Genomic DNA, 16494 nt, shown 5'->3' with positions numbered 1-16494 from the left:
ACGAGATACGCTAACTTCTCCTTAATAATTACATAGGAAACCAGCGAAGTTGTGTGTAATTTCATTGTTAAATGTCATTTTGATTAAAAAGACGGAGCTTTATACGTTATTAAAAATCCCATCTCAAGATAAGAGGAGCCATCGCGCTCGCTGAGAGAGATCCCCCACTAAATTGTTTCTCACTCCAGAGCCGGCTCATCACTTGTGATATTTAATTGTGGAGAGAAGTGATTTGCTGTGGAGAAGGATTGTAAAATCTGTACCCGGGACATTATACCCGGTATGTTCTGTCAGAAATCCTGGCCTGATATAGACAACCGTACATACAAGTATACAGGGGCCTAATGTTAAGCTGATGGGCCCCAGTGCCAGGCCCCCGACTATAATGTATGGTCTATACACTAGTCTTCTCATATGGGAAAGTGACACTCATATCTATCTATCTATCTATCTATCTATCTATATCTATCTATCTATCTATCTATCTATCTATCTATCTATCTATCTATCTATCTATATACCTCATATCTATCTTTCTCATATCTATCTATCTATCTACCTCATATCTATCTATCTTATATCTATCTATCTATCTCATATCTATCTATATACCTCATATCTATCTATCTCATATCTATCTATCTACCTACCTCATATCTATCTATCTCATATCTATCTCCTATCTATCTATATGTCTATCTATCTCATATCTATCTCATATCTATCTATCTATCTCATATCTATCTATCTACCTACCTCATATCTATCTATCTCATATCTATCTACCTATCTATCTATCTACCTCATATCTATCTATCTATCTCATATCTATCTCCTATCTATCTATATGTCTATCTATCTCATATCTATCTATCTCATATCTATCTATTTCATATCTATCTATCTATCTATCTATCTCCTATCTATTTCATATCTATCTATCCATCTATCTATCTCCTATCTATCTCATATCTATCTATCTATCTATCTCATATCTATCTATCTATCCATCCATCTATCTCAAAGTCTATCCATCTATCTCCTGCGGGGGTGCACAACCCTTGGCACGGGGGCCACATGCAGCCTGCAGTACCGCCGGTTGCGGCCCACTTCCTTCCGTCTAATCTGGGTTGTCCATCATTTTTTTCTCTTCTCTAGGGCCTGCATTATCAAAAATAATCTGGTCTGGGGTCTCTGTTATTAATTATTGTTTTGTCTGGGGGTCTGTATTGTTTATTGTCTGGTATGGGCTCTCTATTAATGTTTATTGGCTTAGTCTGGAGTCAGTTAGTAAATGAGTTATCCCCTGAATGCAATGGGGGATATGTATCATATGCATAATGGCGCATGCGCACATTGGGGCAGATTTACTTACTCGGTCCATTCTCGATCCAGCGGCGCGTTCTCTGCGCTGGATTCGGGTCCGGCCGGGATTTATTAAGGCAGTTCCTCCGACGTCCACCAGGTGGCGCTGCTGCGCTGAAGAGCATCAGAACGCACTGGAGTACACCGAGCCGGGCTGAGTGAAGGTAAGTGCAAGTCTTGCGACACTTTTCTTTTTTTAAATGCAGCGGTTTTTCCGAATCCGTCGGGTTTTCATTCGGCCACGCCCCCCCCCCCCCCCCCCCGATTTCTGTCGCGTGCATGCCAGCACCGATGCGCCAAAATCCGATCGCGTGCGCCAAAATCCCGGGGCAATACAGGGTAAAGCGGCGCAAATCGGAAATATTCGGATAACCCGTCGGGAAAACGCGAACCGGGCCCTTAGTAAATGACCCCCATTGATCAAAGGCTGGTGCTAATTCCGCCACTATATCATTTCCCCCCTGTCGGATCTATCAGGAGGCTCCGACCTTCTGCGGCCACAATTACTACAGTGTTAATAAGGCCTTAGACGCAAAAAAACTGATGGATACAAAAGATAGTAAAGATAGTAAACAAACAGATGAAAGTCATGTGCCACAAGGATCTGCCCTTAGGTATCTACTTCACTACTTACCTATCTGTTTTATCTAACTGGCTATATCCAATGACATCTATCTCTATCATACATTGATCTGCCTAATCAATATTTCTATCATCTTTCTCTAGGATTTGAAGTTCAGTGAATTTTCTTTAGTTCCTCAAAAAAAACCTACATTTTACAAAGAGCTGAAACTACAAAGATAAACGAGGTCAAAAATTAGACCCGCAAGAGGTGCAAAAAGAGCTCAGGGATTCTATCTATTATCTATCATCTGTCTCATATCTATCTGATGTCTATCTATCTCTCCTATGAATTATTATCTACCTATAACATCTCTATCTCCGTCTTGGTTTATCTTATCTATCTTTCTATCTATCACTTGGATATGAAGTTCAAGGAATCTTCCACAATTCCTAAAGCTGGTCTAGAAATCTTGTTGGACAGGAACGGTCCCCCACTCTCTGATCACCTCCTCAGGGCCACATTCACTATATTTCAGATTTGGTAGCCGTCTTTCAAAAAGTTTAACCACAAACTTTTGGAGTTATCGGGTAGACGCCCCCTCTGCAGTCTCGATGCCTCGCAGGAAGTAGGTTAAGTCGGCGTCTCGGGCCGTGAAGGACTTGGACAATCTATCTGAACTTTGAATCCTGTTTTCCTTAATATGATTAGAGATTGAATTTCACCACCATCTGTACACAATGCTGCTAATCCTTTTCTACAGTTGCACACAGACTGACAAAAATGATATCTTCCCCTCTGGGGGCCCCCGGTGGGTTGAACTGATTACATTTTAACCCTTTCAAATTGGCTCAAAATGATAGAATTTATATAGTAGGTGGAATGAACCCACCTGCAACTTCAGCGTAAACCGAAAGCTGTGCTTGCACCCTTAGATCATTGTCCCTGAAAATGTTGTGAAAAACATGAGGTAGTGGAGATAAGTATATGAACCACTTAAAGGGACTGTCCACAAATTACTATGGATGGGCATTCCTCAGAATTAGCCACCAATTATTTTGATAGGTTGGGGGGAGACAATCGTTCAGGTTTTGGTATGGAATAAGCACTGCTTCTAGCTCCGGGTTTCCTGTAGTGGTCAGAATCTGCAACTGCGGCCATAGCATGCATTCCTTTTGAAAGATGCGGGTGTAGTTACAGCTTTTGACCACTTGGGCAATTGTGGAGCTAATTGCTAATTCTCACTGATTTCATGCTGTGTTGATCAGTGTCATGGGATGGACTAACAAAATACTTACAAACTTGTAGTTAGTAACAATCAGGGTAATGAAGTCCCACACTGGGACCTCCCTAGATCCATCCACTTTTGGCCAGGGTTTTGAAAACCAGTTTTTTTTTGGCAGGCCAAGTCAAATTTTCTTCTCTAGTCTTGGGAAATTTAAGATACTTTCTGAATATTTGGTATTGTTGTGCATTACCCAAGGCCAAAAAGCCCTTGATCCCTTATCCTAAGACTCGTGGAAAGCCCCTACGAGGCACAGTTAGTACTTAGCTCTGGTTCTTCAGGCTTTCAGGCCTGAACCCATGTACAGGTTTCGGGAGGTTCACAAGACCTGCTTTCGCAAATTAGCAGTCTCCTTGAACCGGCGTAAAACATTGCCCGGTAAACAAAAGTGACATCCAGTGATCCGAGGAGGTCCAGATGGCCAGACACAGGTCCAAAAAGCAGGAGAACATTGAGAGCAAGAGCGGGGAAGGTCTACTTTATGGATAGTAATTGTTCAATTGTTAGAAACCTTTACCAGGCACCTACTGACACTTTCTTCTTCTGTTCTTTCAGAGCCTTGGGACAATGATTTGATCCGAATCCGGACTCAGCGTCCAGCCCTATCCCAGAGTATGGGTTACTCTTAACCATGACCTTGTTTGTTGGTGGTCATTGTCTAGTAGATGTTTGCTTGACCACCGAACTTTTCCTCAACACCAAACTCTTAGTCCTTTGTCTTGTTCCGTGGATTAACGTCGTGTTGTCTCCATCCTATCTCTCCTGTCTACTGGTTATAGCTCTGTTTTCAGGACCCTCTTCTTGATTAAGGGCATCTTTGAACCAGGGGAAAACAAAGGAAGTGACATCCAGTGGTTCGAAGATGTCCAGATGGCCAAAAACCAGAAGTTCCAGGCCCAAAAACCAGAAGTAGCAGAGCAATGTGGAGAGTCAGAGATGGTTAGGTATACTTTCTCAAGGTCCCCGAGGGATTGTCCAGATTTTTAGAAACTCCTTTTAAGTTGAGAGGTCGGACCTGCTCCCAACTATGGATAGGAGTTGCCGTGAATCAAAGCAGCACATCTTTATTAGTTGCTGTGTCCCTCAGTAGGGATGGTTTTTAGACATGACGAGACTTGCCTGCATTTGGAGTCACTGAACGTACGCCTTCCCTGGACTTTTCAATTAAAGTAGAGAGCGACTGTTGCACAGCCATGACTGTCACACATGATTCTCATCACATTATCTGCCGCGATGATCAAGTTGTAACCCAATGCAGACATCTGCAACCGTGCAGCTCGGTGCCTTCCTATTCGATTCAGTTGGAGGCCATGTCTCATCAAGGGGCTCTTCGATTTCTCCTTCTGCTCCTTGTCATACAAGGCCACACTTCTTTTTAGGTTAAAGAAGTCCTTCCATCAACTACAACTCTTTGAATCCTTGAATAGGTAGCACTCAACTGATTCTGGTGTTATTGGAGTTTTCTTGCTAGCTCCCACCTATCCGCTCCCCGAGGTTGGACCTGATATATCAAACCCTTATCTGCTATCCTTAGTTATGGAGACATTGGGGCTCATTTACTAAGGGTCCAAACGCCGCCGGGTTTCCCGAATATTTCCGTTTTGCAGCAAATTGCCCCTGGATTTTGGCTCACGCGATCCGATTTTGGCGCATCGGCGCCGGCTTGCATGCAACAGAAATCATGGGGGCGGATTCGGACAAACCGCAGAATTTAAAAAAGGTTTTGTGTCGCAAGATCAAGCACTCACGTGCACCAGGAAGAAGAAGGTGAACTCCGGCGGACCTCGGCGCAGAAGCGACACATGCAGGAACTCAGGCGCACAAAGTTAGTAAATCGCGCCGGACCCGAATCCTCATCAGACAACGCACCGCGGGATCGTGACGGGACTGGGTTAGTAAATCTGCCCCATAGTTCATAGTGGAAAAACCCTTTAAATAGGTTGTATAAGATGTTGCCACCAGTAGAGGTTCTTCCTACCTATTCTACCTATTTGTTGTAGTTTGGAGCGGTTCCTGCTTCCCTTTGGCTGGATCCCCCCCTTTGGCTGGATCCATTCTTATTTTAGCTTCTTATACCCTTATTTTTAAGAAAAACCTTTACAGATTATGCAAATGAGCCTGAGGGGCTCCAGGCTCCATTAACACCAAAGGAGCCTGGAACCTCTCAAATTTGTTTGCATAATTTTAAAAGCCTTTTTAAAAAAAAAACAGGACATAAGAAGCTAAAAGAGCTAATCCTGCTAGATAGGGCACACGCTAGTATGTCAGTGTGCTTGGTTTACGATCTTTGATCCTGGTGGTAGATTTCCTTTAAAGGTTGCCATGCACCTGCTGGCTCTTGCTTCTTCTGCTCATCTTTCAGAGCAATGGGACACTGGACCGATCAGTATCTGGACTCAGTATCCAATCCTGTCCCAGGGTATAGGGATACATTTGACCATGACCTTGTTTTTTGGTGGTCATTGTCTAGTAGATGTTTGTGTCGACCTTCTACTCACCACTAGGCTCTTAATCCTTTGGCTTGTTACCTGGATTTACCTCATTTTGGTTTCATCTTCTCTCTTCTGTCTTGACCATTGTTTGTCTACTCGTTAAAACTCTGTTTTCATGTTTTGTAGCTCCTGTGTTCTCCTGGTCTTTCATGACATAATCCCCTCTCCTTCGACTCCTAGGTTCACCGTTCTGGGTTTTGCAGTACTTAAGCTACATTCACACTAACGTATGGAGGACGTATATACGGCCGACATACGTCCTCCATAGACGGCAATGGGCGCACGGCGCTCTACAGGAGCGGTATGGTGCAGCACACGTGCGCACCATACCAAAAAATCATCACATTTTTTTTGCTCCAGAGCCACCCTATTCAATGTCATCCATAAAAGGAGCACTTTCCCTTTAAGATGAATCCATGCACATTAGTTCAATGAAACAATGAATTAAGTTACATCTCGACTCTCGCAGCACAAGAGCTTTAATCCACTAATGTAATCAGCCATGATTGGAAGGAATAGTCAGGCATCAGTACGGAGAGAGACACGTGGGAAAAGATCCGAGGAAGCCAAGCCAAATGTGAAGCTCTACAGTAACTCACAAATCTGCAAATCCAAAAATGAAGAAGCTGCTTCCTGTGTTATTCAGTATAGGGAATAAGTGGTTTTTAAAGAAAACCTACCATTTGATTTGATGCATTATGAAGCAAACATACCTTGAGAATGCTGTAGCTACACTGATGCAGGGTCATATCTTGGGTAATCCCTGAGCTGAGTGGTTTAGCTGAAAAAACAATTATAGCATTCAGGACATTGGGAAAGCTGGGTCAGGGTGGCTGCCTTACATTACACACCGCGCTTGTAATTACAAATGGAGGGTAGTCCAGACATGACTAATCAACCTGAGCTGGATCACTCATACACAGCAGCTGGGGGATGGTGCAGTAATTGATTATTCTGCCTTCAGATACAACCCAGGGATTACATCATCCTCTCCTGCAGAGAATAACTCACCTGCTAGGAGAAGCGCTGAAGGAGCCATAGAAGTGATAGAGCTTCATTATCATAATGTTATATCTGTTTTATCAGCAAAACCAATCAGCTCAGGGATTACCCAAGATATGACCCTGCATCAGTGTAGCTACAGCATTCTCAAGGTATGTTTGCTTCATAATGCATCAAATAAAATGGTAGGTTTCCTTTAAGTAAAGTCCTGTTCACACTATATTAGTGATCTACACTCATGACGAGTATCCATTCAACCTTTGGAGGAAAAAAATTAGGTCTTATTGGCCCCAATATGTCAGAAAAACATGAAAATAACATGAATAATAGAATAACATGAAAATGAAAACATTTTCTCAGGGCAGTGGAGTCAGTAAGACAAACTTCTAACTCCTCAATGTCCCTAACTCCGACTAAAACTCTGACTCCAACTCCACCAACTCCATGTTCATCTAGCAGTGCTGAGATAAATGCAGCCATTCCTTCTCAGTGCCTTATTCCTCTGATCTGTAGTGGATGAGCTTCACTACTGAGCATGTACATAAAATGCAGCCACATTCAACGCAACTAAAGGCCTAAAAGAGGATGCACAACCCATGGCTAATGGTCCCGATGCGGCTTGATAAGCCTCAATTTGAGGCCCGTACCCTGCTGACAGAGTCTAATGAGCATTTCCATAACTGATGCAAGTGGCCGGGAAGTGATGGGTAGACCTGAGGACTCCTCGAAACTCTCGAGTCTTCTCCTGCTGCTCTGCTCTTCACTATTAATATCGTTGTCTGCTGTATGTGATAAACCAATGATGAATAAGTATTAGATCTGGATTGATCGGAGGAAAACATGGTTATTTTTGATGCACGGCTAGTTTGATGTTTCGGCGCAAAACTGGTGCAAAAACACTGCGTTTCGTGGTCTCCCTGGCACTCTGGCCTCCTGATAGATCCCGAAGAGCGTCAGCGCAAAGCTGCGCCGCTGGGGCACTGTTATACCAAGTCTGACCTGGTGTAGGTAGCGCCCACTCCCTGACGAAGCGGCATAGAGGCATGACCTCATCTCCCACACTACAGTCTCATTTCACTTGATAAACAAAACACGTTGTGACCCGAGATATCAAATAAACGTTTCACCAAAAACCTTTACGACGTGAAGCTTCCAATTCACTATGTGCGCCCTCCCTGACAGTCCCCACACGCACTCCACTAGATCTCGATCCAGACCGTCCTGGCAACCACGTCTCGATGATGACTGTCTTAAAGGGAACCTACCACCACAAATCTACCTATAAAGGTAGATTGGGTGGTAGGTGGATCAATGGGACGTGAGGATAGCCCTTTTAAGGGCTAATCCTCACGTCCCTGCACTTTTTTGATAACTTTTATTAGATATTTATTCAAATTTACTTATGCGGCTACTAGGGCGTGGAGTAGCCGCATCTGAGATTACACGAGGCGGCTACTCCACGCCCCGGTAGCCACTTTACCCCTCCTACTCACCCATCTTCGGCGCGCAGCTCCGCGTAGCTGCGCGCCCTCGTCCGGCGATCCTGCTGTCTGCGCATGCGCTGAAGAGCAGGCCCGCGCCTGTTTCGGAGCAGTGACCGCGCTGGCGCGGGCCTGCTCTTCTGCGCATGCGCAGACGGCAGGATCGCCGGACGAGTGAGTCGAAAGATGGGTGAGTAGGAGGGGTAAAGTGGCTACCGGGGCGTGGAGTAGCCGCCTCGTGTAATCTCATATGCGGCTACACCACGCCCTAGTAGCCGCATAAGTAAATTTGAATAAATATCTAATAAAAGTTATCAAAAAAGTGCAGGGACGTGAGGATTAGCCCTTAAAAGGGCTATCCTCACGTCCCATTGATCCACCTACCACCCAATCTACCTTTATAGGTAGATTTGTGGTGGTAGGTGCCCTTTAAGGTAGCACCTAAAGATACCCTCACCAGACCCTAACAAGCGACAAATAGGGGCACATTTACTTACCCGGCTGACGGAATTCTCCCGAAGTGCATTGTCCGACCGGAATGCACTGTGCTACGATTCACTAAGATCGTGCGCCCGATATCCTGCATGTGTCGCTTCCCCGCTCAGGTCCGCCGGAGTTCACCTTCTTCTTCCTGGTGCATCTAAGTGCATTTGATGCGACACAATTTGAATGTTATATCCCACGCTCAGTCCAAATCAGTCGGATTGCTGGCCCCCCAATCCCTGTCGCATGAAAGCCGGCGCAGCTGCGCCAAAATTCAATCGCATGCGACACAATCCCCTTCTAAATACCTGTCACAGCGGCGCAAGTCCCAAAAATGTTGGGAAGTCTGACGGAAATGCGATCGGCGGACCTTTAGTAAATAAGCCCCATAGTTTTGTGCCTAATTTAGCACAACCGGATCTGATGAGCCTTCCAATTTATCTTCAATACTACCCTATGAGCGCTATTCGGTCCCTCCTTGAGGGCAGAGGTTGCTTTGTCACTAAATCACAGTTTGTATGTAGGTGTACAAACCGCAAAAATTCCCCCCATGATAATGGGGGTCATTTACTAAGGGGCGATTTGCATTTTCCCGACGTGTTACCCGAATATTTCCGATTTGCGCCGATTTCCCCTGAATTGCCCCGGGATTTTGGCTCACGCGATCAGATTGTGCCGCATCGGTGCCGGCGTGCGCGCGACGGAAATCGGGGGCGTGGCCGAACGAAAACCTGACGGATTCGGAAAAACAGCCACATTTAAAAAAAGTCAAGTGTCGCGGAGCTTGCACTTACCTTCACTAGGAATAGGCCGGTGAACTTGAGTGCGTTCCGATGCTCTTCAGCGCAGCAGCGCCACCTGGTGGACGTCGGAGGAACTGCCTTGATGAATCCCGTCGGGACCTGAATCCACCACAGAGAACGCGCCGCTGGATCGCGAATGGACCAGGTAAGTAAATTTGCCCCAATATCTACCTACATATATCTATTTATCTTTTAAATAATCTCATGTTTGCCAATCTATCATAGCACCAGAACACAAGGCGATACCCCATCCCCCTATTCACTTTCAGTTGATGATGCCACAGCTACCATCCAAAAAGTCGCTCAACTGTTCCAAAAAGTTACGTCGGAAAAAATTTCAAAAAATTTATTGAAATATCCCTTCCTATGTGCATCCTGGGGGTATCAAGTCCTCATAAATGCTGTCACTATTAATCTATCTCATATGTGTCCATAAAATAATAATAATAATTCTTTATTTATATAGCGCCCACAGATTACGCAGCGCTGCACAAAGCGTACCAAATTGGTATAGTTTTAGGGCAGTGCGGTGGCTCTCTGGTTAGCATTACAGACTTGCAGCGCTGGGGACCTGGGTTCAAGCCCCAGGGTCAACATCTGCAAAGAGTTTGTATGTTTTCTCCGTATTTGCGTGAGTTTCCTCCGGTTTCCTCCCACACTCCTAAACATACTGGTAGATTGAATAGATTGTGAGCCCCATTGGGGACAGGGACTGATTTGGCAAACTCTGTGCAGCGCTGCGTAATCTGTGTGCGCTATATAAATAAAGTAATTATTATTATCATTTATGTGTATGTTATCTATATTCTTCTATCTATCTTTAGATACACATTTGTGTGCATTTTACCCTCTCGCGGTAGATCCATTGATTCCTACTAGAAGTACGGAACAAACAGTAAACATAAACAATCCAGCGTAATCCGCAATCCATTCATCCTGCAGATTTGTACTCACTCTCTCGTTTAGAGGTCAGAGTGCAGCTTGCATGAGAGCGAGAGAAAAGGATGCTGGGAAATGCAGTCCCTGGCTCTCTGCATGGACCCTGGAACAAAGGAGTAGAAAAATAATTATCTCCCAGCTCCGGCGTAGGAGGCACTCATGAATGGCTGGATTTATTTTCGAGGCACTCCCAGAAAAAAAAAAAAAAAAAAACTTACAAAAGGGATACAAATAAATAATAATAATAAAAAAAAAAAGCTGAGCATGCTGGGAAAATATCCCTGACGCTGTAAGTTCCTGCTTTATCTAATGCTTTACAAACAGAAAAAAAAAAAATACCGAAACGATAGCTCAAAAAAACTCGACAGTTTTAATAAAGCAAAAAAAAAAAAGTGTTAAGAAAAAATAAATGTAACCCTTTTAAAAAACATCCTATCATATTTCAATATAACAATCAAAGTAAATATCGTTAATTTAAAAAAAAATAAAATTACGGTAACTATAATATAATTCTAAAAATAATTCAAAACGTTCGTCAAACTTTTTTACATTTTTTTATTGTCACTTGATCAAAAAAGTAGAATTCGATTCTTTTTTGTTTGTTTTTTTTTTGTTTTTTTTCATAAAAGCTATCTCAATTCTTTCCCTTTCGAAGCCTGTGAATAAAAATCGTCAAGTCATTGAATTTTTTAAAACCTGGGGGCAATCAGAGGTATAAAAATGCAAAGTGCACTAAATCTCCCGGGAGGAATGATTGTTGTAGGCAGATTAGATGCTTTTCAGCAGGACAAAAATAAATTAAAAAAAAAAATCTTACAGTTGGACAAACCAGAAATTAAAAAAAAAAAAAATCGAAAAATATTTTTATAAAATTCTGAAATTGTTTTTCGAGGATTTTTTTTTTTTTTAAAAGGGATTCAGTTTAAGTTTCTTTTATTTTTCTCCCCTCCCCCCCACTTTAACCTTGGCTCCCTCTAGCTCCTTTCTCCTCTACATCAGCTGCTACAACCCATTTCATGGCTGACTGGTGAAACTCTTCAACTCCTCTTTCTTCTTTCCGGAAATGTCTAACTTGTTTTTCTATCTGTAGATGTGTTATACTTTGCTCAAGGCCTCATTTTTTTTTTCATACAGTTAAAGCCTTGGATTCCTCGCTCATCCGTGTTTTCTTTTACGAGCCGCTCTTTGCGTTATATACAGCTAGTGATGGAAGTTCCTGCAGTGAATGGATGAAAAAAAAAAAAAAAATCCTTTTGAATAAACATCAGCGAGCCTATGAATAAGAATGTGAGGGAGGCGATACTCACGCTGCATGTCACGTCGTTTGTTTACTAGTCAACGAAGGCCTAAAAAATGCAAAAAAATAAATAAAAAATTCGATCAGCATATCAACAACGATGAGATCTCATTAGCATAATAGCCTCGAATATGAAAAAAAAAATTGTCACAACAATGAACAATAAAGTTATAATTGAAAACAATTGATCAATTTTTTTTTTCTTCAAAGAATGTCGAGTGTCTATTTGAATAACGGCCTTGAATAACAAAAAAAAAAAATAGGCACAACAACGAACAATAAAGTTATCATTGTAAACAATCGATCAGTTTTTTGGGGGGGGGGTTTTATGTAGAGTGCTCATTAGCATAATGACCTTGAATAAGAACAAAAATCACAACAATGAACAATAAAGTTATAATTGAAAACAATTGATCATTTTTTTTTTTTCTTCAAAGAATGTTGAGTGTTCATTTGCATAATGGCCTTGAATTAAAAAAAAAAGGCACAACAACAAACAATAAAGTTATCATTGTAAACAATTGATCAGGTTTTTTTTTTTGAAACAATGTTGACTGCTCATTAGCATAATGGCCTTGAATAAAAACAAAATCACAACAATGAACAATAAAGTTATCACTGAAAAAAATTGGATATATATATTTTTTTTAAACACTCAGTGTTCATTTGTCTTGTAGGGACATATTTCAAACAATGAGCGATAAAGTTTTCAGTTAAAAATATCTAATTTTGTTTTCCACAATGAAGAGTCTTAGCATACAGCGATAGTCTTGTATAGAAACATTTCCAACAATGAACAATAAAGTTTTCATAGAAAAAAACGTGATACAAAAAAAATTCAATTTCGATTCAAAATGGCCAACTGACAACTTCTTTTTAAAGTATTGATTGTCATGGTCTCTATATTTGTTCTTCAGTTGACTATGAAATTACGATGAATTTTTTTTACCCCTTTGATGAAATAAAATTAAAAAAATTAAAAACGATGGTTATGGCCCAAATCTATCCAGTCCAAACCATTGTTGCTCAAATTGTCCTGGAAAGTTATATGTGACCCCCGAATTCTGCATTTTTATGGTTCAAATCTATCCGGTCCCTACCATTGTTGCTCGAATTGTCCTAGAAAATTTTATGTATCCCTCAAATATGAATTTTTTTTAATTTTCCCCCTTTCTTTGAGTTGAATGACAGATCTAGGGCCACATTTTGGTAGGGCTTATATGCCTGAATTTTGGCCTACAAACCATTAAAAAAGCGCAATTCCTGACACACAACAAGAAATTGCATCTATTTGCCCCATTATGCCTCCTCCACGCCAAGTGGGCGTGGAGGGCTGTGAAGGGGGCGTGGTCAGCGGTGAAGTGGGCTGGCAAGGGGCGTTTCTGTCCTGTGTCTACACCATACAGGCGCAATTCTATACCAGGTCGGAGCTGACGTAGAAGTATCCCACCGGCACAGAGTATCTGCCTGCTAGGTTTTATCAGGAGGGAGGAGCTTTTTGAGACATGCGCGACTGTGGGGGAGGGGCACTTAACGCCAGCATGTGCTACAAGAGCCCCCTAGTTGCCATCTTAAAATATTTGTCCAAAGCTAATAAGGATATGGGGCCTGAAAAATGGCAGATCCTTACCGATCCAACAAATATCCGTACCGAAACAACGAACGGATGCGCTCATCTCTAATCATGGGTAGCCAATCATGGGTAGCCAATCATGGGTACCCAATCATGGGTAGCCAATCATGGTTAGCCAATCATGGATAGCCAATCATGGGTAGCCAATCATGGGTACCCAATCATGGATAGCCAATCATGGGTAGCCAATCATGGTTAGCCAATCATGGATAGCCAATCATGGATAGCCAATCATGGGTAGCCAATCATGGGTAGCCAATCATGGGTACCCAATCATGGGTAGCCAATCATGGATAGTCAATAATGGTTAGCCAATCATGGTTAGCCAATCATGGATAGCCAATCATGGATAGCCAATAATTGGTAGCCAATCATGGATAGTCAATAATGGTTAGCCAATCATGTGTAGCCAATCATGTGTAGCCAATCATGGATAGCCAATCATGGATAGCCAATCATGCATAGCCAATCATGGATAGCCAATCATGGGTAGTCAATCATGGGTAGCCAATCATGGGTAGCCAATCATGGATAACCAATCATGGGTAGCCAATCATGGTTAGCCAGACATGGGTAGTCAATCATGGGTAGCCAATCATGGGTAGCCAATCATGGATAACCAATCATGGGTAGCCAATCATGGTTAGCCAATCATGGATAGCCAATCATGGGTAGCCAATCATGGGTAGCCAATCATGGATAGTCAATAATGGTTAGCCAATCATGTATAGCCAATCATGGGTAGCCAATCATGTGTAGCCAATCATGGGTAGCCAAAAAAACTGCCACAAAAACCTATCCATTCAATCTCAAAATTAAATTTATATCACTGTATAATATATTGTTTTTATTTCAAACTCTATTCAAAATAATTTTTAAAAAATTCCAAAGTTTTAAGGTGTTAAATTGGAAAATATGAATATGAAAAAAAACCCCTAAAAAAACCTAATAATCACTTGGAAGGAGAAGACTTTTTACAATGTAAATTGTGCACGGACGAGGGAAGTAGATGACAAAGGAGGGGTGTCCATGCGCTGCCTCTTATAACACAAGTCATATGCCAGTAAAGGAAAATAATTGGTAGTACAATTCCTCTGGGCTACATCTTTCATCTGCTCGGTTCTTCCCCCGTTCTCCGCAGTTTTGCCTCGAAATACAAAATGTTTCTGTTGTTATTTTTCTGTCATTATTTAAAGCCTTCCTTAAATTACATTGTGAGTTGTTAAAAATTAAAGCCTTTGGCCATAATTAGTTGTTATCAAGTAGGAGAAGTTGGTCTCGGCAGCAGTGGGGGGGGGGATTTATTAAGTCGGGGCAGTCATTTTTTTGGCTTCCCGAGGATCGGTTTGATTAGACTCTACAGACATGTGTACACAGCCACCACCAACACTATAGTAGTTTGTTTATAGATGTTGATTTAATGGATCGAAGCGTCGTTGGGTAGAAGGGTTCCACCATCATGAAGAGTCAGGCCCCAAAGACAGCCACCACCAGCACTATAGTAGTTTGTTTATGGATGTTAATTCAATGGATCGAAGCGTCGTTGGGTAGAAGGGTTCCACCATCATGAAGAGTCAGGCCCCAAAGACAGCCACCACCAGCACTATAGTAGTTTGTTTATAGATGTTGATTTAATGGATCGAGGCATCGTTGGGTAGAAGGGTTCCACCATCGTGAAGAGTCAGGACCCAAAGACAGCCACCACCAACACTATAGTAGTTTGTTTATAAATGTTGATGCAATGGATCGAAGCGTCGTTGGGTATAAGGGTTCTACCATCATGAAAATTCTGGACCCAAAAACAGCCACCATTTTGTTATCCTGGACGGTGACTGGACCGTTACCAACTTTTGATGATGTTATGATACATTGAGTTCCGGAATGATTGAAATATTTATGTGTCCATCTCAAAGCTTTATCTTCGGCTCCCAAGGCCATGGTCAGTTGAATCCATGGTTGGTCCTTTCGTCTGATCCCTGAGGCAATATCCAAATAAACAGTTGGTCTTCACCCGACACCCCTTTATATGGACTTTGTTGTGATGGATCTAAGGACGCTACCTCTTATAGTGGTCCCGATACAGGTGACCATGGGCGTGGTGTGACGCACCTAGGGTCAGGCAAGGAATAGTTGTAGACATTAGAGGTCTTTGGTGTCCTATAGGATCCAGAGGGTGGTGGCAGCTGGGAGTTAGGATAAGCCTCATCCATAAGTTCCATGGTCTTAAACTCAATACCTGGTAGAATGGGTCAAAAAAGCAGCTATGCCCCCTAAAATGAACTCAACCTTTGGTATTCTTTCAAGTTGATCTGAATCTTCCATAAAAAAAGTAACACGATAATACCGCTTCAATCAGTATAGGACTGGAGTACATGGCCCACCAGAAGATATGACCTTTGATAAACCTTTACATTTCCATGTATGGTTAATAAGATCTGCTTATCCATAATTTTGGTGAAGCATCCTTTAAGAAATAGCGTTAAAAATCAATGGATTGCCCAGGTCTCGTCTAAATGGACTTGTCTTCTACTGGAACTTGAGGGCACTCAAGAGTATCTACTATGGTGGGCCAGTCCAACACTGCCTTTGATATTGATTGGAGGTTACTTACATACATACATACTCCATCCACAGTATCGGATTATAATATAGGCAGTTTGGCCGATAGCTCGGGGCCAAAGCCTTGTAGGTGGCCAATGGCCAACCTTGGTGGGAAGAAAATAAGAAAGTCTACTTACCTCCCCCCCCATTGCTCGGGTTCTTTCAAAACTGGAAGTTCTGGGTTGTTATACTTCAGCCAAAGAGTGTCCTCCTTGGCTGATAGGACGTCACTTCAGTAACGCAAGGAACCAGAGCTAGGCAGGTTTATAGTATAGGTGGTTTAGGCAGTAGTCCAGGGCCCAAGTCTTCTAGGGGGCCCATTGCCACCCAAACCACCAACCAAATTTTATAATAAGAAAATACCTTCACCCATGATACCGTTGTACATCTGTTTATGCTCTCAATATACATTGTAGAAGAAACATTTCAGGACTTTTGAAGGTCCTCCAAAGCCTCCATTCGCCAAGAAGTTTGAGTCTACTACCAGATGTAGGAAGTTATCCCAGATTTGTAGGTGCTATAATACTCATACAGCCCAGAGCCCATGTTAG

The 16494-nt window shown here is 42.4% G+C and overlaps 1 long non-coding RNA gene across 1 annotated transcript in view; it reads right to left on the bottom strand.

Annotated features, from left to right (window-relative positions):
• Nucleotides 1-11472: 11472 nt before the first annotated feature.
• Nucleotides 11473-16494, bottom strand: part of LOC140128871 (uncharacterized) — a 63409-nt gene continuing 58387 nt past the window's right edge. Inside the window, exons 2-3 of the long non-coding RNA XR_011855163.1 lie at nucleotides 11720-11758; nucleotides 11473-11628 (exon numbers count right to left, since the gene is read on the bottom strand). This is a non-coding gene — a long non-coding RNA (uncharacterized lncRNA). The remainder of the gene's footprint in view (nucleotides 11629-11719; nucleotides 11759-16494) is intronic.

Source organism: Engystomops pustulosus, chromosome 4 (assembly GCF_040894005.1).
Source record: "Engystomops pustulosus chromosome 4, aEngPut4.maternal, whole genome shotgun sequence".
Classification (NCBI taxonomy): Eukaryota; Metazoa; Chordata; class Amphibia; order Anura; family Leptodactylidae; genus Engystomops; species Engystomops pustulosus.
This window is presented reverse-complemented; position numbering and strand designations above follow the sequence as displayed.